Source organism: Neofelis nebulosa, chromosome 7 (genome assembly GCF_028018385.1).
Source record: "Neofelis nebulosa isolate mNeoNeb1 chromosome 7, mNeoNeb1.pri, whole genome shotgun sequence".
NCBI lineage: Eukaryota > Metazoa > Chordata > Mammalia > Carnivora > Felidae > Neofelis > Neofelis nebulosa.
The window spans coordinates 106,954,400-106,977,294 of record NC_080788.1 but is presented as its reverse complement, the minus strand read 5'-3'; the positions used below and the strand labels follow the sequence as shown (position 1 = coordinate 106,977,294).

General features: G+C 39.1%; 1 pseudogene; it reads left to right on the top strand.

The window, feature by feature from the left end:
• The first annotated feature begins 8,094 nt into the window (after positions 1-8,094).
• Positions 8,095-9,253, top strand: LOC131517287 (ferritin light chain-like; annotated as a pseudogene).
• Positions 9,254-22,895: the final 13,642 nt, after the last annotated feature.

Sequence of the window (22,895 nt, the reverse complement as noted above, 5' to 3'; positions counted from 1 at the left end):
TGTTATAAATAGTTCATTACTTTTATTGATAAGTATATATATGTGTGTGTGTATATATATATATATATATATATATATATATATATATACTATTCATATATCAATCACAGTTGTATATTCATTCACTTGTTCATGGACATTTCAGTTGTTTCCAGTTTTGAGCTACTACAAATAAGGTTGCAATGAAGATTTATGTACTAATCTTTGAAAGGGCATAAGCGTTCATTTCTTTTAAGCAAATACTTAGTAATGAAATGGCTAGATCATAAAGTAAATGTACACTTAATTTTTCTAAGGAATTGCCAAAAACTGTTTTTAAAGGTGATTGTACCATCTCATGTTCCCATTTCATGTATGAGAGTTCCAGTTCCTCCATATCCTTGCCAACACTTGGTGTGGTCAATTTTTTTCTTTTGAACTGTTATGTTAGATGTGTGTTGGTATCTCATTGCTGTTATTATCCTGCATTGTCCTAATGACTAATACTTAGGATTTTTTTCTTAGCATTTTTTAATGTGCTTGTTTGCCTTGTGTATATTTTTTTACTGGTAAAGGTGTGTTTAAGTCTTTTTCCCATTAAAAAATACTGAACTATTACTGAATTTTAAGAATTCTTAAATATTCTAGATGCACACCCTTTTACTGGGTATATAATTTGCAAACATTTTCTCCCAGTCTGTAGTTAGCCTCTCCGTTGTTTTAACAGTTTCTTTTGAAAGGCAGAAGTTTTTCACATTTTAATCTTAAGTGTCAATCAGGCTTTAGGTCAGTGTCTCTTAAACTTTTGTGTGCATCTTTATCACCTGCAGGGCTTGTTAAAACAGACTCATGGACCTATCCCAGAGTTCCCGATTCAGAACTCATGGATGGGACCTGAGTATCTGCATTCCTAAAAATTCCCAGATAACATTGATGCTGCTATTCCTGGGACCATGCTTTGAGAGCCAGTCATCTAGATCAGAGTTTCTCAGCCTTGATACTAATGACATTTTGGACCCAATAATTCTTTGTGGTGAGGGCCTGACTTATGCATTGTAGAATATTTAAGAGCATCCCCAGCCTTGACCATCTAGATGCTAGTAGCACTTCCTCTTGAGTTGTGGCAATTGAATATGCGTCTAGACATTGCCTAATGTCCCTCTTGGAAGGCAAAAATCACTCCAGTTAAGAACCATTGGTCTGGATCCATGGTTCTCAACCTTGTTGCACACTGAAATGACTTGGAGTGGTTTAAAAACCATTGAGGGGGCGCCTGGGTGGCTCAGTCAGTTGAACGTCTGACTTTAGCTCAGGTCATGATCTCATGGTTCATGGGTTTGAGCTCCACATCGGGCTCTGTGCTAAAAGCTCAGAGCCTGGACCCTGCTTCAGATTCTCTGTCTCCCTCTCTCTCTCTCTGCCTCTCCCCTGCTCACACTCTGTCTCTGTCTTTCAAAAATGAATAAACAGATGAAAGGAGAAGATGGTGGTGTAGGAGGATGCTGGGCTCACTGCATCCTGTGGATCACTTAGATTCCACCCACACTTGCCTAAATAACCCAGAAAACCACCAGAAGACTAGCAGAACGGATTCTCCGGAGCCAAGCATAGACAAGAGGCCCATGGAAGAGGGTAGGAAGGGTGGAGAGGCGGTGCGTGCTACACAGACTGGCAGGAGGGAGCCAGGGCAGAGGGGCAGCCCGCCGACAAAGCAAAGCAGAGACCCCGAGTCTGGCTTGCAAAAGCGGAGGGGCCGGACGGAGTGTGTTCTGACAGCAAGCGGGACTTAACATCTGGAAGGTAATAAGTTAACACCTCTGCTCAGAATGGGAATGGGAGGGCTAGAGGACAACGGGAGGGAGAGTTGTTGACCCCCCGACAACAGAGCTCAGCTTGGCGGGGAGCAAAGGCGCTCGCCAGCGCCATCTCCCTCGCCTATCCCCCAGCCAAAATCCCAAAGGGAACCAGTTCCTGCCAGGGAACTTGCTCGCTCCGCGCAAACACCCAACTCTGTGCTTCTGCGGAGCCAAACCTCCGGCAGTGGATCTGACTCCCTCCCACTGCCACAGGGCCCCTCCTGAAGTGGATCACCTAAGGAGAAGCGAGCTAAGCCTGCCCCTCCTGCCCCCGTGCACCTTGCCTACCCACCCCAGCTAATACGCCAGATCCCCAGCACCACAAGCCTGGCAGTGTGCAAGTAGCCCAGATGGGCCACATCACCCCACAGTGAATCCCGCCCCTAGGAGAGGGAAAGAGAAAGTACACACCAGTCTGACTGTGGCCCCAGCAGTGGGCTGGGGGCAGACATCAGGTCTGACTGCGGCCCTGCCCACCAACACAAGTTATTCAAGACAGCACAGGGGAAGTGCCCCGAAGTTCTGCACCACTCCAGGGACTACCCAAAATGATGAAAGGGAAGGATTCCCCTCAAAAAAACATCCAGGAAATAACGACAGCTAACGAACTGATCAAAAACGATTTAAACAATATAACAGAAAGTGAATTTAGAATAATAGTCATAAAATTAATTGCTGGGCTTGAAAACAGTATACAGGAGAGCAGAGAATCTATTGCTACAGAGATCAAGGGACTAAGGAACAGCCAGGAGGAGCTAAAAAAATGCTATTGATGAGCTGCAAAATAAAATGGAGATGACCACCGCTTGGACTGAAGAGGCAGAGAAGAGAATAGGTGAACTAGAAGATAAAATTATGGAGAAAGAAGAAGCTGAGAGAAAGAGAGATAAAATAAATCCAGGAGTATGAGGGGAAAATTAGAGAACTAAGTGATGCACTAAAGAGAAATAATCTATGCGTAACTGGTATTCCAGAGGAGGAAGAGAGAGGGAAAGGTGTTGAAGGTGTACTTAAAGAAATAATAGCTGAGAACTTCCCTGAACTGGGGAAGGAAAAAGGCATTGAAATCCAAGAGGCACAGAGAACTCCCTTCAGGTGTAACTTGAATCGATCTTCTACACGACATATCATAGTGAAACTGGCAAAATACAAGGATAAAGAGAAAATTCTGAAAGCAGCTAGAGATAAACATGCTCTAACATATAAAGGGAGACTGATAAGACTTGTGACGGATCTCTCTACTGAAACTTGGCAGGCCAGAAAGGAATGGCAGGAAATCTTCAATGTGATGAACAGAAAATATATGCAGCCGAGAATCCTCTATCCAGCAAATCTGTCATTTAGAATAGAAGGAGAGAGGGGCGCCTGGGTGGCTCAGTTGGTTAAGCGTCCGACTTCCGCTCAGGTCACGATCTTGCGGTATGTGAGTTCGAGCCCTGCATCGGGCTCTGTGCTGACTGCTCAGAGCCTGGAGCCTGTTTCAGATTCTGTGTCTCCCTCTCTCTCTGACCCTCCCCCGTTCATGCTCTGTCTCTCTCTGTCTCAAAAATAAATAAATGTTTAAAAAAAAAACGCTTTAAAAGAATAGAAGGAGAGATAAAGATCTTCCCAAACAAACAAAAACTAAAGGAATTCGTCATCACTAAACCAGCCCTACAAGAGATCCTAAGGGGGATCCTGTGAGACAAACTACCAGAGACATTGCTACAAGCATGAAATCTACAGACATCACAATGACTCTAAACCCGTATCTTTCTATAATAACACTGAATGTAAATGGACTAAATGCGCCAACCAAAAGACATAGGGTATCAGAATGGATAAAAAAAACAAGACCCATCTATTTGCTGTCTACAAGAGACTCATTTTAGACCTGAGGACACTTTCAGATTGAAAGTGAGGGGATGGAGAACTATTTATCATGCCACTGGAAGTCAAAAGAAAGCTGGAGTAGCCATACATATATCATACAAACTAGACTTTAAATTAAAGGCTGTAACAAGAGATGAAGAAGGGCATTATATAATAATTACAGGGTCTATCCATCAAGAAGAACTAACAATTATAAATGTCTATGCGCCGAATACGGGAGCCCCCAAATTTATAAAACAATTACTCACAAACATAAGCAACCTTATTGACAAGAATGTGGTAATTGCAGGGGACTTTAATACCCCACTTACAACAATGGCTAGATCATCTAGACACACGGTCAATAAAGAAACAAGGGCCCTGAATGATACATTGGATCAGATGGACTTGACAGATATATTTAGAACTCTGCATCCCAAAGCAACAGAATATACTTTCTTCTAGAGTGCACATGGAACATTCTCCAAGATAGATCACATACTGGGTCACAAACAGCCCTTCATAAGTATACAAGAATTGAGATCATACCATGCATACTTTGGGACCACAATGCTATGAAGCTTGAAATCAACCACAGGAAAAAGTCTGGAAAACCTCCAAAGCATGGAAGTTAAAGAACACCCTACTAAAGAATGAATGGGTCAACCAGGCAATTAGAGAAGAAATTTAAAAATATATGGAAACAAACGAAAATGAAAATACAACAATCCAAATGCTTTGGGATGCAGCGAAGGCAGTCCTGAGAGGAAAATACATTGCAATCCAGGCCTATCTCAAGAAACAAGAAAAAACCCAAATACAAAATCTAACAGCACACCTAAAGGAAATAGAAGCAGAGCAGCAAAGACACCCCAAACCCAGCAGAAGAAGAGAAATAATAAAGATCAGAGCAAAAATAAACAATATAGAATTTAAAAAAACTCTAGAGCAGATCAATGAAACCAAGAGTTGGTTTTTTGAAAAAATAAACAAAATTGATAAACCTCTAGCCAGGCTTCTCAAAAAGAAAAGGGAGATGACCCAAATAGATAAAATCATGGATGAAAATGGAATTATTACAACCAATCCCTCAGAAATACAAGCAATTATCAGGGAATACTATGAAAAATTATATGCCAACAAACTGGACAACCTGGAAGAAATGGACAAATTCCTAAACACCCACACGCTTCCAAAACTCAAACTGGAGGAAATAGAAAGCTTGAACAGACCCATAACCAGCAAAGAAATTGAATCAGTTATCAAAAATCTCCCAATAAATAAGAGTCCAGGACCAGATGGCTTCCCAGGAGAGTTCTACCAGACATTTAAAGCAGAGATAATACCTATCCTTCTCAAGCTATTCCAAAAAATAGAAAGGGAAGGAAAACTTCCAGACTCATTCTATGAAGCCAGTATTACTTTGATTCCTAAACCAGACAGAGACCCAGTAAAAAAAGAGAACTACAGGCCAATATCCCTGATGAATATGGATGCAAAAATTCTCAATAAGATACTGGCAAATCGAATTCAAAAGCATATAAAAAGAATTATTCACCATGATCAAGTGGGATTCATTCCTGGGATGCAGGGCTGGTTCAACATTCGCAAATCAATCAACGTGATACATCACATTAATAAAAGAAAAGATAAGAACCATATGATCTTGTCAATCGATGCAGAAAAAGCATTTGACAAAATTCAGCATCCTTTCTTAATAAAAACCCTGGAGAAAGTCGGGATAGAAGGAACATACTTAAACATCATAAAAGCCATTTATGAAAATCCCACAGCTAACATCATCCTCAATGGGGAAAACTGAGAGCTTTTTCCCTGAGATCAGGAACACGACAGGGATGTCCACTCTCACCGCTGTTGTTTAACATAGTGTTGGAAGTGCTAGCATCAGCAATCAGACCACAAAAGGAAACCAAAGGCATCAAAATTGGCAAAGATGAAGTCAAGCTTTCACTTTTTGCAGATGACATGTTATTATACATGGAAAATCCGATAGACTCCACCAGAAGTCTGCTATGAATTCAGCAAAGTTGCAGGATACAAAACCAATGTACAGAAATCAGTTGCATTCTTATACACTAATAATGAAGCAACAGAAAGACAAATAAAGAAACTGATCCCATTCCCAATTGCACCAAGAAGCATAAAATACCTAGGGATAAATCTAACCAAAGATGTAAAAGATCTGTATGCTGAAAACTATAGAAAGCTTATGAAGGAAATTAAAGAAGATATAAAGAAATGGAAAAACATTCCGTGCTCATGGGTTGGAAGGATAAATATTGTTAAAATGTCAATACTACCCAAAGTTATCTACACATTCAATGCAATCCCAATCAAAATAGCACCAGCATTCTTCTCGAAGCTAGAACAAGCGATCCTAAAATTCATATGGAACCACAAAAGGCTTCAAATAGCCAAAGTAATTTTGAAGAAGACCAAAGCAGGAGGCATCACAATCCCAGACTTTAGCCTCTACTACAAAGCTGTCATCATCATGGTACTGGCACAAAAACAGACACATAGCCCAATGGAATAGAATAGAAACGCCAGAACTAGACCCACAAACGTATGGCCAACTTATCTTTGACAAAGCAGGAAAGAACATCCAATGGAAAAAAGACAGTCTCTTTAACAAATGGTGCTGGGAGAACTGGACAGCAACATGCAGAAGGTTGAAACTAGACCACTTTCTCACACCATTCACAAAAATAAACTCAAAATGGATAAAGGACCTGAATGTGAGACAGGAAACCATCAAAACACTAGAGGAGACAGCAGGAAAAGACCTGTCTGACCTCAGACACAGCAATTTCTTACTTGACACATCCCCAAAGGCAAGGGAATTCAAAGCAAAAATGAACTATTGGGACCTCATGAAGATAAAAAGCTTCTGCATCGCAAAGGAAACAATCAACAAAACTGAAAGGCAACCAACAGAATGGGAAAAGATATTTGCAAATGACATATCGGACAAAGGACTAGTATCCAAAATCTATAAAGAGCTCACCAAACTCCACACCCGAAAAACAAATAACCCAGTGAAGAAATGGGCAGAAAGCATGAATAGACACTTCTCTAAAGAAGACATCCGGATGGCCAACAGGCACATGAAAAGATGCTCAACGTCGCTCCTTATCAGGGAAATACAAATCAAAACCACACTCAGATACCACCTCACGCCAGTCAGAGTGGCCAAAATGAAGAAATCAGGAGACTATAGATGCTGGAGAGGATGTGGAGAAACAGGAACCCTCTTGCACTGTTGGTGGGAATGCAAATTGGTGCAGCCGCTCTGGAAAGCAGTGTGGAGGTTCCTCAGAAAATTAAAAATAGACCTACCCTATGACCCAGCAGTAGCACTGCTAGGAATTTACCCAAGGGATACAGGAGTACTGATGCATAGGGGCACTTGTACCCTAATGTTTATAGCAGCACTCTCAACAATAGCCAAATTATGGAAAGAGCCTAAATGTCCATCAACAGATGAATGGATAAAGAAATTGTGGTTTATATACACAATGGAGTACTATGTGGCAATGAGAAAGAATGAAATATGGCCCTTTGTAGCAACGTGGATGGAACTGGAGAGTGTGATGCTAAGTGAAATAAGTCATACAGAGAAAGACAGATACCATATGTTTTCACTCTTATGTGGATCCTGAGAAACTTAACAGAAACCCATGGGGGAGGGGCAGGAAAAAAAAAAAAAAAAGGAGGTTAGAGTGGGAGAGAGCCAAAGCATAAGAGACTCTTAAAAACTGAGAACAAACTGAGGGTGGATGGGGGGTGGGAGGGAGGGGAGGGTAGGTGATGGGTATTGAGGAGGGCATCTTTTGGGATGAGCACTGGGTGTTGTATGGAAACCAATTTGATAATAAATTTCATATATTAAAAAATAATAATAATAACATGAAAGGATAATGCAGTCAAATCTAATTCTAATAAATGCTACATTAACAAAAAAATGAATAAACATTAAAGAATTAATTAAATAAATAAAATAAAATAAAGTAAAATAAAATAAAATAAAAACCATTGAGTTTCCACCTTCAAAGATTCAGATCAAATTGGCCCTAAGTGGAGCCTAGGCATCAGGATTTCTTAAAGCTCAAAGGTGATTATATTGTACAACCAAGCTTGGGACCACTGGTCTAAACTCTAATTACCTGTGCAGATTTTATAGTAACAATAGACTTCCAAAAATAACACAAGAAAAAACAAAGAAAGTGACACCCCACATTCTGAAGCCTCTCTGCCCCCAGAGTAAGGACTCTGATTATATCAATTAATGGGATTCTCATCTTGCCCATCTACTCCCTGTGGGCATTCTGAACAGGATCCCATCTTTATGTTCCTTTATAGAAAATAAAATACAGTTGACCCTTGAACAAGGTGGGGGCTAGAGGTATTGACCACATATAGTGGGAAACCCATATAACTTTGGACTCCCCCCAAACTTAACCACTAATAGCCTACTGTTGACCAGAGGCCTTACTGATAACAGTCAACTAACACATATTTTGTATGTTATATGCCTTGTAAACTGTATTCTTACAATAAAGTATTTAGAGAAAAGAATATGTTATTTAAAAAAAAGCATAGGGAAGAGAAAATATATTTACAGCATGATACTGAAAACAATCTGCGTATAGGCAGTGCAGCCAGCGGTCCCTCAGATCTGTCTCTTGCTTCAACAGTATTTGGGCAGAACAGGCCCAGGGATGCCCCTCTTCCAGCCTCCCACCACCCTCCAACCTCTTTTCCAGTCACAATATTCAGAATTGTCTTCTCAGCTACCCTCTGTCTGTGGGACCAGCCAACACTGTTTTCTGAGCTTAGCTTCTTATTGCTGATCAACCATGAGCCCCCAGATCCATCAGAATTATTCCACTCAGGTGGAGGCCACCATCAGCTACCTGGTCAACATGCATCTGCCGGCCTCCTACACCTCTCTCCCTGGGCTTCAGTTTCAAATTCCACCATGTGGCTCTGGAGGGTGTGGGCCACTTCTTCTGTGAGCTGGCTGAGGAGAAACACTAGGTCACCAAGCCTCTCTTCATGCAAAACCAGCACGGCAGCCATGTCCTGTCCCAGGAGGCAGAAGCCAGCCCAGGATAAGGGGGTAAAACCCCCAATGCCACGGAAACTGCCAAGGTCCTGGAGATGCTCCTGAGGCAGGCCCTTCTGGATATTTATGCCCTGGGCTCTGCGCTGGCAGGCTCCCATCCCTGTGACTCTGTGGAAAACCACTTCCTGGATGAGGAGGTGAGCTGCATCAAGAAGACAGGGACCATCTGGCTAAGGTCCGCAGGCTGGCCAGTCCTCAGGGGTGGAAGAGGATCTCTCAGAAAGGCTCACTCTTTCATGTGACTGGGAGCCTCCAGGACCCAACAGCCCTTCAGGGGCCCCTCTGGCATCCTCCTGGCATCATGGTTTCTGTCTGATTATCTCAGCCATGATAGGGCTCTTTAAATACCCTAGAGCCCTCTCCTAAGCTGTGGACCAAATGGAAACAATAAAGCTTTCATAGTAAGGGAAAAAAAAAACCCCTAGCAAATAAAAAAAAAGTATTTAAGTGGACCCATGCAGTTCAAACACATGTTGTTCAAGGGTTAACTGTAGCTTCTTGAAGAATGTGTACAACTTAGCAATGTGGTAATAAATTATTGAATTTTTAAATAAAGAACTGTGTTTCTAATTTTTTAAAAAGAGTAAAACCTGTGCTAATTACTAAGGTGACCACACATGTTTCTTTTTTTTTTTTTAACGTTTATTTATTTTTGAGACAGAGAGAGACAGAGTATGAACAGGGGAGGGGCAGAGAGAGAGGGAGACACAGAATCTGAAACAGGCTCCAGGCTCTGAGCGGTCAGCACAGAGACCGACGCGGGGCTCAAACTCACGGACCGTGAGATCATGACCTGAGCCGAAGCCAGACGCTTAACTGACCGAGCCACCCAGGTGCCCTATGACCACACATGTTTCAACCTGATACGTAGACAAAGCTTTGCACCTCTCAGGTCTGCACGACCTCTAATTCTTTAGGTAATCTTGGGTAAGTCATTCAGCCTTTATAAAATGTTTTCCTCTTCTGTAAAATAAAGGAGCTGGCTAAATGACTTTCAGAACATTTAGGTCATACCAATTCACCACTGCTCATCTTATAAGTTAAATGATTGGAGGCAAATCACCTAAGAGGAAACAGATGGTCTCTTGAATGCTGGATTTTCTCTTCTGTTTCATAACACAGGGTGCTTTGCTTTTTCGACTCCTACAAATTTCATTCAACATGAATCCAGTAAATATAAAATGTCATGTGCCTGGTCAATCTAAGGTTGTGAATCCATAAACAAAATTTCTCTCCCAGATACGTGTGTGTGTGTGATTGTGTGAAGAGAGAGAGAAAACTTACCTCATTTATTCCCTTATATTTAAGGTAGTTTCCAAGGTTTTCAAATGGCAGAGAAATTAATTTACCAAGATGTTTAAAGAATATGATATTTAGAGGGATTCCAATTGCAGCAAAGACAACACGGAACATCTGTCCACCAGCAGTTCTAGGAAATATTGTTCCATAACCTGATAAAAGAAAAAAGGATAAATGCGATCCCCCTCAAAATATGGTAACTTGGTATAATTTGCACATTTGACACTGGGCTTTGAGAACAAATCTTTAGTCGTTGGTACTCTAAGAGGCCTAGCACACACAGCACATATTAAAAAACAAAACAAAACAAATAAAAAAACATGAGAATTCAGATTTCACTCTAAGAAAATCATCAAGAAATGTGAACGAAAACGAAAAGGATTTTTCACAGTGTCAGTGTTACAAATTAAAAAAAAAAAAATTGGAATCAGCATACCTGTTCAGCAATAAAGGAACCTGATCATGTACAATATGGTATATCAATGCAACGAAATATTGTGAGATCTTTAAGGATCATAATGAAATATATATGACTAGAAAGATACTGATGACATATTGCTCTGAGAAAGCCATCTAAAACTGACTATTGTCATTTATACATGAAGAACTTTCTGAGACAAAAGATTGACAGTTCAGGTATGGGGAGCTGTGAGATTATGCTTAATTGCTTAAAAATTGTGGTTTTCTATGTATCCAAGTTTTGCAGGTAGCACATTCTACTTTTGCAAGCAAACCAGAAAGTGAAGAGCATTTGCTTTATTTATCAACTAATTTTTAAAATGCATGCCACAGTTTATGAGCTCAGGCCTTCACCCAGATTCCTTTGAACCTTTTGGTATACTCTCATTCCCAGGTGCCATAAGTATCAACCGCGAAGGCAGCGTGTCCTTCTCTCGAGAAGTAAGTGTCCCTAGCCCCTTGGAGATGCTGCACCTGGGAGGTCTGCCCACACCTCACCTTGGGAGGCACGAGTACCAACAGCTGACTGACAGAGGGTTATACAAACACATCTTGTGGGGGCGCCCGGGTGGCTCAGTTGGTTAAGCATCAGGCTTCAGTTCAGATCATGATCTCATGGTTCGTGAGTTCGAGCTCTGCATCAGGCTCTCTGCTGTCAATGCAGATTCTGCTTCAGATCCTCTGTCCCCCTATCTCTGTCCTGCTTGCACGCGTGCTCTCTCTCTCTCTCTCTCTCTCTGTCTCAAAAATAAATAAACATTAAAAAAAAACATTTGTGGTGTAATTTAGTAATAAATTATCTGTGGTGCAATCGCTGCTTCAGAGCTACTCCGTTGGATTAGACTAATGTTTGTGGTCATACCTCCCTTTGTTGATTTATCAATTTTAGGTATTTTGTAACTGAAAGGGATTCAACCCCTATAACCATCTTCTTCCATCTCTCCAAGTTTGATATTTATATTACCACTTCTCATTCTTCTATGTTTGCCTTTGTACTTAAAAAAAATACCCCTGTTTAGGGGTGTCTGGGTGGCTCAGTCACTTAAGCGTCCAACTGTTTGTTTCAGCTCAAGTCATGATCTCATGGTTTGTGAGTTGGAGCCCCAGGTCCAGCTCTGTGCTGCAGCCCAGAGCCTGCTGTCTCTCTCCCTCTCTCTCTGTCCCTCCTAATTCATGCTCTCTTTCTCAAAGTGAATAAACTTTAAAAAAAAAAAAAACACTGTTTAAATATTCTTTATAAATTCTTGATTCCCGATATTGTAATAAGGAGTTTATCTTCCCTATTATCTTTCCTTCCCCTCGTAATCATTCCATATTCTAGTTTTTTTTTTTTAATGTTTATTTATTTTGAGGTGGGGAGGGGTGGAGAAAGAAAGAGAGAGAGAATCCCAAGCAGGCTCGGAGCTATCAGTTCAGATCCTGACTTGAGGCTCGAACTCTCACACAGTGAGATCGTGACCTGAGCCAAAATCAAGAGTCAGACCCTCAACCAACTCACCCAGGTGCCCCTCTGGTTTCTTTTTTATCATCATCTGTAATAGCATTTGCACCCTGTTCTGCAGCTACAACCTACCCCTCTGGGGAGCTCCTTACTAAGAAAAAAAATTTTTAAACCTTATTCATGGGTCCTTTTTTGCCCACGAGTTGATGATGCACCTTTTGGGGGAGTGCGAGAAGAGAATGAAGTCCCAATTGACTTATTTGGGCACATTTTTCTAGCTTTGAAACATTTTTTTGTTGAGATGGGGTGGGGGTGGGGGACAACTTTTTTACTCCCCACACTTTCTGGTTCAGAGACCATACTTTTAGGCCAAGATTTTAAGACACCCAAGTGTAGGAAAGAAGAAAAAATGTCCTTTTCACAGACAGCCATGAATATTGCCAGCTTCCCTTTTTTATCTTAGTAGACCTAGTTCTGGAAGGGTACCTGCCCCTTAAACTGACTACTTTATTTCATTAAATCTAAGATACCAAACATATAAAGATATGGGCAGTATGCAGGCAGTTCCTTATGCAAAACATTTATCAAATATTTACATCCTCAGAAAAAAAAGCACAATATCTACCAATTGTAGATATGATGATTAAAGAAGTCATTAAAGAGTTTCTAAACGTCCAAAAGGAGGCACTAGTCTTATTTCCTAAGGGAGGTATTCCTGATAAGATGAGAGAAGTCATCATCTGCAAATTAAGAGAAAAAACAAAAACCAAAGTTTGGGGTTGTGTAATTTATATTTCTTCAAGAAGAACACTAAAGAAAATTAGTCTCATTTAGTTGGGTTAAAAACAAACCCATATTTAACTGGGTCAAGTTAGAAATTTTCCTTAGGCTCAGGTGAAATAGAAATGCTTAGGATGATCATTTGTGATGAAGAACCCTATTTGTTTTTGGGGTGTCATAACTTTAATAAGTTGTATATGGATTAGATAGGACTATAACAATATTTTTGGAGGAAACTGGTGAGAGTGTGTATATAAATTTAGCATAAGGATTAAAATGTTAATAAAGTTCAATTATTTTAAAGTAATCAGCAAATCTGGGTCATAGATAGCTACAGAGAGACTTCCAGTTGAAGCAAACTGCGATCATGAGACATAAAAGAAAAAAAATATAAGAGCACAGTGATTTTATCACATCATTGGAGAAAAGAAAGGAGTTCATGACAGAGCCAGCAATTTCTGGAAAGTTTAAAATACATAGAATTTTGTTGGTGAAAGAACCTTGGCCAAATCTAAATCTAAAACAGTAACAATGGGGTGTCCCGGTTGGTTAAGCGTCCAACTCTTGATTGTGGCTCAGGTCATGACCTCATAGTTTGTGAGTTTCAGCCCTGTATTGAGCTTGGTGCTGACCATGTGCAGCCTGCTTCAGATTCTCTCTCTCCCTCTTCTCTGCCCCTCCCTCCCTCTCTCTCTCTTAAAATAAATAAACTTTTTTTTAATTTTTTTTAACGTTTATTTATTTTTGAGACAGAGAGAGACAGAGCATGAACGGGGGAGGGGCAGAGAGAGAGGGAGACACAGAATCGGAAGCAGGCTCCAGGCTCTGAGCCATCAGCCCAGAGCCCAACGCGGGGCTCGAACTCACGGACCACGAGATCATGACCTGAGTTGAAGTCGGACACTTAACCGACTGAGCCACCCAGGCGCCCCAAGATAAATAAACTTTAAAACAAAACAACAATAAAAAAAGAATGTACGTTTTTAGGCTACCTAGATATTTCTTTTCAAGAAAGTTAAGTTATATGGTTATTTTTCTTCCATTAGAAAATCAATACAAGTTAGTCTTATAAGTAATCAGACTTTTTTCCTTTTCCTGTAACAATTAAGATTGCACAGTTGGAATCTTTTTTTTGGTTGCAATCTTTTAATGTATTGTTGCCTGTTTTACATAAGGATAATACCGATGTTACCACAGAATTTAAAGACTAAAACAATTCTGGCCAGAGTAGACTCATGTCTAGATGACTATAGCTTAATTTTTGATTTTTGATCTAGCCGAGTTTCAGTAACACCTTTCAGGACAGATATATGTGCTAGCATGGGGCACCTGGGTGGCTCAGTTGATTAAGCCTCCGACTTTGGCTCAGGTCATGATCTCATGGTGCCGTGAGATAGAGATAGCCCTGCATCAGGCTCTGCGCCTGGCATGGAGCCTGCTGGGATTTCTCTCTGTCCTTCTCCTCTTGCCCCTCCCCTGCTCATGTGTCCTTGTGCATGTACACACTCTCTCCCTCAAATAAATAAATAAAATAAACAAACAAATAAATAAATAAATAAAGAGTAATAGTAGTGACCTGTTCAAGAGGTCAGTGCCTTAACTCTCTAAACGCTCCTGAGAAACTGCAAATACAGAGTCAGGGACAAAGTGGAAAGTGATAAAATGAGGAGAATAATTGAAAGATTTTTTTTTCTGTGCTTTCTGATTCCTTATGAAATGTCAGAATAAATCTGGTACTAATATATCAAAACTAGACATGGATAGCAGAGGTATAAAGGAAGGAGGGAGAAAGGAATAAAGGAAGGACATTATAAACTGCCTATAAACATAGAAGCCCAAATCTAAATAAAATATTATTAAATAAAATCTAGCAGAGTTATAAAAGAATACATTATGACTAAAAGCATGTACTAACGTTGAATAGGAAATCACTAAAAACATAATAAATTTAATATAAATATATATAATAATATAATAATAAAGATGAAAGCATATATTAATTATTTTAATTAGTACAAAAATAGGTGAAATAATTTTAGGGTAATATTTTGTAAGTTAGAAATAGGAACAGTATGTTTAAATTTGATAAAACAAGTAACTATAACAAACCCCAGCAGCTTCATGTTTAATAGTGAAATATTGGAGGTATTCTATTTCAAATACCTCTAAAAGCAAGGTAAGAATGCCATTATGGGAGTCACAGATAAATCTAATAGCAAAATTAAAATCCTAAAATTTCAAATATTGTAGTGGTTGGATACAAAGTACAAAATATGTTTAATTTGTTTAATGAGACAAAAGAAATAGAGACAGGTAGGAATACAAGATTATCAAGAAATACCAAACAAATTTAAAGAGGATAAAATAGAACTTCCAGAAAGGGAAAATATAATTCTCGAAATTAAAAATTCAAAACATTAGAAAAGAATATGGAGTCAAAAAGAAAATAAGGAAAGGTATGTCTTATTGTATTACTCAAAATACAGCAAAAAAGACAAAATAGCAGAGAATGTAAAATAGGAGTTAAGAGAAGACAGAGGAGTGAAATAATAGGTCAATAATATTGGTCATTTAGAAAAAATTAATGAATTTCCCAGAATTGGTAAGAGAAACAGCTATGAAGATTCAGGAGGCAAACCCCAAGCAAAATAAAAACAAAAGTTACATCTAGACTGTTAAATTAAAACTGAAAAAGAGCAGAGATCAAAAGAAGCTCATAGAATCAGAGAAAGTAGTTTCTGATGCCAGAGAGAAAAGATAAATTACCTACAATAGTATAGGCAATTAGATCGACAGAAAATGCCTTAAAAGCAGCTGAAGGAAGCTACAAAATAGTGAAATAATTTAGTCTCCCATGTTCTGAGAGAAAACAATTGTCAACCTAGTATTGCATACTCTGCTAAATTACATTTCAAGAAAGAAGATGAGATGAATACACAGGCCAAAACAAAACGAATAAAAAAAGAGTGCTTTCACTAGCAGACTCTCACCAGAGAAATGTATTAAAGATGTATTTCATAGAAGAATTAAACTGGACCACTTTCTTATACCATACACAAAAATAAATTCAAAATGGATGAAAGACCTAAATGTGAGATAGGAAACCATCGAAATCCAGGAGACAACAAGCAGCAACCTCTTTGAACTTGGCCACAGCAACTTCTAACTAGACATGTCTCCAGAGGTGAGGGAAATAAAAGCAAAAATGAACTACTGAGACCTCATCAAGATAAGCTTCTGCACAACAAGGGAAACAATCAAGGAAACCAAAAGGCAAATGGCAGAATCGGAGAAGATATGAGCAAGAAAAAAAAAGGGGGGTTAATATCCAAAATCTATAAAGAACTTATCAAACTCAACACCCAAAAAACAAAGAATCCGGTAAAGAAATGGGCAGAAGACATGAATAAAGCACTTTCCAACGAAGACATCCAGGTGGCTAACAGACACATGACAACATGGTCAACATCACTCATCATCAGGGGAATACAAATCAAAACTACAATGAGATACAACATCACGCCTGTCAGAATGGCTAAAATTAACAACTCAGGAAACAACAGATGCTGGCAAGGATGTGGAGAAAGAGGAAACCTGTCGTATTGTAGGTGGGAATGAAAACTGGTGCAGCCACTCTGGAAAACAGTGTGGAGGTTCCTCAAAAAATTAAAAATACAACTACCCTACAACCCAGCAATTGGGTGACCTACTAGGTATTTATCTAAAGGATACAAAAATGCTGATTTGAAGGGCACATGTGCACCAATGTTTATAGCAGTGCTATCAACAATAGCCAAATTATGGAAAGAACTCAAGTGTCCATCAAATGATGAATGAATAAAGAAGATACATACATATATACATATATATATGCCATGGTATACTACTCAGGAATCAAAAAGAATGAAATCTTACCACTTGCAACAATGTGGATGGAACTAGAGTGTATTATGCTAAGCAAAATAAATCAGGCAGAGAAAGACAAAACATGATATGATTTCATTCATGTGTGGAATTTAAGAAACACAACAGATGACCATAGGGGAAGGGAAGGAAAAATAAGATAAAAAGAGAGGGAGGCAAACCTTAAGAGACTCTTTTTTTTTTAATTTTTTTTTTTTTTTACATTTTATTTATTTTTGAGAAACAGAGTGAGATAAAGCGTGAGCGGGGGAGGGGCAGAGAGAGAAGGAGACACAGAATCTGAAGCAGGCTCCAGGCTGTGAGCAAGCAGTCAGCACAGAGCCCAACGCGGGGCTTGAACCCACAAACTGTGAGAGCATGACCTGAGCCGAAGTCGGACGCTCAACCGACTGAGCCACCCAGGCGCCCCCTTAAGAGACTCTTAAATACAGACAACAAACTGAGGGTTGATGGAGGGGTTGGGGTTGTCTGTGGGGTGGGGGCGGATGGACAAAATGGGTGATGGGCATTAAGGAGGGCACTTGTTGGAATGAACACTGGGTGTCATATGTAAGGGATGAATCACTGGGTTCTACTCCTGAAACCAATACTACACTGTATGTTAACTAACTTGAATTTAGGTAAATAAATTAAAAAAATAAATACAATGACATTTAATATTCATACAACAACAAAAAGATATATTTCACTAGGAAAATTATCCCTGAAAGAACCCCTGAGATGAAGAAAGAATTAATAAAGAAACCAATAAAATGTGAGCAAGTCAAAACAGAAACTACATGTATAATAATACACATGGGAGTTTTAAAAATGAGACTGAACAAGAACACTCTGTGATGACATGTTAGATGAGAACAGGGTGATGGTAACCAGAGGTACAATACCCCAAGAGACAGACTGTAAGCATTAAGAGAAGGGAAGCAAATGAAATGAGCACAACTGTCCAGATGGTTTGGAAGTAATTTCTAGAATGGGACATAGAGAGGGGGATCCCCAAAGAGCATGACGATGTTGCTGAGTTGAGGAGAAAGAGATTGGATTTCTGTAAAGCTGAGGTGGCTACAGTTTGTGGGCAGAGTTTCACAGTGGAGGAAGCTACACAGAGAATGAGTTCTAGATATCTACACTGAATCTTTGGCTGGCTGAAAAACATTCTGCACATGAAACAGATGCAACTTTGTAAGGCTGGTCAAAAACAATTTGCTGAGTGTGGCAGACAGACTCTCAAAGTGGCCCCCATGGTCTAGTGTTCATGCCCTGAGTGATCCCTTCCCTTTGACAGTGGGTAGGACCTGTGATTTATTTCCAGTGACACATAATGTATCAAAAGTGGTAGGACACCCATGATCCCAATTATGTGATTAAGATCAAATGAGATTGTGTGTTGCTTCTGCTAGTCTCTCTCTACCTTGCTGGCCTTGAAGAAGGAAGCTGTCATGTTGTGAACTGTCGTGGGCAGGGACCTGGAGATAGCCCTGGCAGACAGCCACTGTGAAACTGGGATCCTTGGTCTGACAGCTGAAGGAACTAAATGTAGCTAAAAGCTACATGAGTTTGCAAACAGGTTTGTCCTCAGTTGAGCATTGGATGAGACCACACCCCTGTCTGATACCTTGACTGTAGTCTTGCAAAGGACTCCTCTAAGCTGTGTTGAGACTCCCGACTTACAGAAACAGATAATAAATATGTTTTAAGTTTGTGTTAATGTTGTTCTGAAGCAACAGTTAACTAGTGTATTGGGAAAAACCAATTACTGTGGCCTGTAAACTGGAATATTCCTGGAGTTCACACCAGGTTAGGAACTGTTTGAGTTTTCTCAGCTGGGGTGAACAAGGCTTCGTTGTGTGTTCAGGGCATTCAGTAGAGAACCCAAAAAGGCAGGGACTAAGGAGTGCAGCACAATTTGCTCCTGAGAAAGGGCTACTTTAAGCCTAAAAGGACCTTAAGACAAATCTTGAAAGGATTAAAGTAATGTGTAAGTAACTTATTTAATTGCCTGTCACAGAACGTTAAGGAATTTAAAGGAATATTATAAAACAAAGCATCTCAAAACAATTTGCAATATCTATCATCTGATTTCTAAAAATCAATGGACATACAAAGAAGCAGGAAAATGCAACCCATTACCAAAAGGAAAACTACTTAAGAGAAACCAACCCATAAATAGTAATTCCATTAAACTGATGGAATTTGTAGACAAGGACCTTAAACGGGCTAATATAAATATGCCCAAAGAGGTAAGGAATCATTAACATAATGAGGAGAGAAATGGAACATGTAAGAAGTAACCAAATGAAAATTCTAGAAATGAAAAATACAATATCCAAAAAAAGAATATTTCACTAGGTGAGATTTTCAGAAGAAAAGATTAATAAACTTAAAGATACAGAAGTAGATTTTATCCAAACTATCATAAGCAATGCAAACCAGAAGACTATGGAACACTTTTAAGGTGCTGGACTAGAATTATATATCCAATGAAAATGTCTTTTTAAAAAAGGCAAAACAAAAACTTTTTCAGGCAAATAGAACCTGAGAGGATATATCACCAGATTTTTGTGATTCTTCATATGCTGAGTACTTCTGGATTGTATCATCTACATTTTCAATATTATGTTATGAGACTCTGAGGCTAATTTAAATCGTATGTTGGATGCTGATATTTTCATGTTAGCAGGCAATCCACCTGTTTAGATTCAGGCTGCGAGTTCCAACTCACATTCTATGGAATGTGTTCACCTCCCATGGCCTCTGCAGTATCATTTGGACCTGTCCCACATGTCCATCCCTCAGGGGTCAGTCTGAGACCCAGACTCAGGCCTACCCACTAGTTCAGGGCTCAAAGTCTTTGATGTGCAAATTAGGATCAGATCCAGGCATGTGCATGTCCGGGTGAGTCCAGATCTTCAGCAATTTGATAGGTTCACTTTCCCAAACAGCTTCCTCTCTGTGATCTCCCTTTCCTATTCCTGGGGGCTCCCCTTGTTGGTCTTCTAGCCAGAAACCAGCTACTACTTTCATGATTGCACCGTATCTGGGGCCAGACGGTGGGGGAGAGAGAAAGAAGGAAGAAAAGGTGACGGATTTGGCTCTGGCCTTGAAACTACAACTTCAGGGAACAGAATTTCCCTCAGAACTTTGCCTCTTGTGGCTTCCTATTGCTTCTACTGTTGCTTTTGTCACCACCCTAGGATGGCCTGACAGCTTGGGTGCAAGACAATGAAGAAAAGGAATAAATGGGAGAATTTCCACACGTTCTCTGAGCCATAAGAGCTCCCTTTCCTGCTCCTGAGCCAGAACTAGACGGTGTCTCCAAGAGCTCTCTGACTATTCACTTCTGACTTTTGAGTGCATTAAGATTAGTCTGGGGGGGGGGGGGGGCGGGATACCAGAGCGGGGAAAACGGTTAATTCGCTACCAGTACAGTGCTTCAAATTCTGGTGTTCTTCCTCAATATCTTGCTGCTACTATTTACTTTTCAGATTCTTCAAATACCTGATCCATATATTCTCTCTAGATTTTATAGTTACATTCGGCGGGGGGGGGGGGGGGGGGGGGCGGGGCAGAAAGCGTGCAGTGTGCTTACTCTACCTTATCCATTACGGGAGCCCGGTCAATCGACTTTGGACAAAGTTGCCATGGCAATCTATGAAAAAACAGATAGTCTTTTCAACAAGTGATTTTGATACAACAGGTTGTGCGCATTAAGAACACCACCACCAAATCTTGATGCTTACCTCACACAATTCACCAAAAATACCTTGAAATGTATCGCATAGATACATATAAAAAGCAAACTATAAAACTTCTGGAAATCTTTGTGACTTTAGTGTAGCTGAAAACTTCTTAAATAGAACACAAAAAGCACAACGCTTAAGAGGAAAAAATTATAGACTAGAATTTATTAAAAAAAATACAATTCTCTTCAAAAGAAACCACAAATAAAATGAAAATCAATCCACAGTCTAGGAGCAAATATTGGCAATTCATATGCCTGACAAAGTGCTTTTCCCCAAAATGTATACCAAACACTTATAACTCTGCATTAACAAGACAAATGAAAACGAGGGCAAAAGATTTGAACAGACACTCACAAGAGATGATATAAAAATGGCCAATAATCTCATAAAAATGCTCAAGATAAATAGTCATTAGGGAAGTGCAAATTAAAATCACATTGAGATATCATTAGATGGGCTAAAAGACTTTACAACATCATTTTTTTGGTGGGGTGTAGAGCAATTGAATTTTCACTTTTGCTGAATGGAGTGTAAAATGGCATAACCACTCTGGAGAACCACTCTGTTTGGCAGTTTCCTATAGAGTCATACATACTCACCCGCATAGTTCATTTCACATAGTAATTTCCATAGTAATTCCTTCCCCTAGGCATTTACCAAGACAAAATAAAAACACGTTGCCTCACAAATACTTACATAAAAAATATTTGTAGCAGCTTCATTTATGATAGACAAACCTAAAAACAACTCAAGGCTCATCACTGTGAATGGATTAGCAAATTTTGGTATAGATATATAATAGAATACTACTCAGCAATAAAAAGAAAAGACATACTGATAAATGCAGTAATGTAGCCTAATGTCAACAGTATGGAGGTTCCTCAAAAAATTAAAATTAGAAATACCATATGATCCAATAATTCCACTATTGTTTACCCAGAGAAAATAAAAACACTAATTGGAAAAGATATACACATCCCTATATTTATTGCAACATTGTTAATAATAGCCAAGATATGGAAGCAACCTGTGTCCACCAATAGACAAATGGATAAGGAAGATGTGGTTGGTATGTATGTACATATGTATGTACATATGTATGTATGTATCTATCCATCCATCTATCAGCTACATTATAGAATACTACACAGCCATAAAAAGGATGTCTTGTGTTATTTGAGACAACATGGACAGATCTAGAGGGTATTATGCCAAGTGAAATAAATTAGATTAAGAAAGACAAATACCACATGATTTTACTCATAAACGGAATATATAATAAAACAAAAAAAAATGAACAAACAAAGAATAGAATCAGACTATGAACGCAGAGAATAAACTTATGGTTGCCAAAGGGGAGGGGGTGGGAGTTTGGGAAAATAGGTGAAGAGGAGTGGAAGATACAGGATTACAGTTACAGAATAAATAAGTCACAGGAATAAAATGCACAGCATAAGAAATATAGTCAATAATATTGTAATAGTGATGCATCCAGACTGTAGCTACTTGTGAACATAATGTATAAACTTCTCAAGTCACTGTTATACACCTGAAATTATGTAACATTGTATGCCAACTATACTAAAAAAACAAACTCAACCCCCCAACAAAATAAAACGAAACAAAAGCATGCCAAATGGAAGAAGCCAGCCGTAAAAGACTGCATTACATGATTCCTTTATACTAAGTGATTCCAGTTTGTCCTTAAGAATAGTCAATATCATCACATAATAGTTCTCCCCAAGTTCAAAGAAATTTCAGTCAAAACCCCAGCAGAATCCATCATAAATTTGACAATCTGACCTTGAAATTTAAACCCAAGAATAAGAAAGTTTATTCCAGGACTTTTTGCAAGGCTATTGTAATTTAAACAGGAGGGAATAGAATCAAAAGCCAGAAACAAATTTATGTCCAAATGAGAACCCAGAATACGCTAGAGGGAACACTAAAAGTAATGAGAAATAATGAATTAATCAATACATTGTTCTGGAACAATGGACTCTTTATAGAGAAAAAATATGTTCAGCTAGATCGTACTTTACACATACACATACACACACATGCATACACAATCCAGGTTAATAATTTAATTAGAAATTAACTATTTAAATGTAAAAAAAAACCCAAAATTTTAAGACTTTTAGAAGAACGTTTAAGAAGATGTTTTTGTGACATTAAAGTCGGGAAAGACATAAACTGTACAAACGGTAAAGAAAAAGAGTGATAAGAATGCCTACATTAAAATTATATTTACTCTACCACAAAAGATAGCATAAGGAAAGATTTAAGGGAAATGTGCCCAGAATTTAGACCATAACAATCTCTGGAAAAAGTGGAAGGGAACTAAGCCGTATTTCCTGCCAAAGTCTGATCTCCTTTTCGGAACATCTGTCTGCACTTTATATGGAATACTGAAA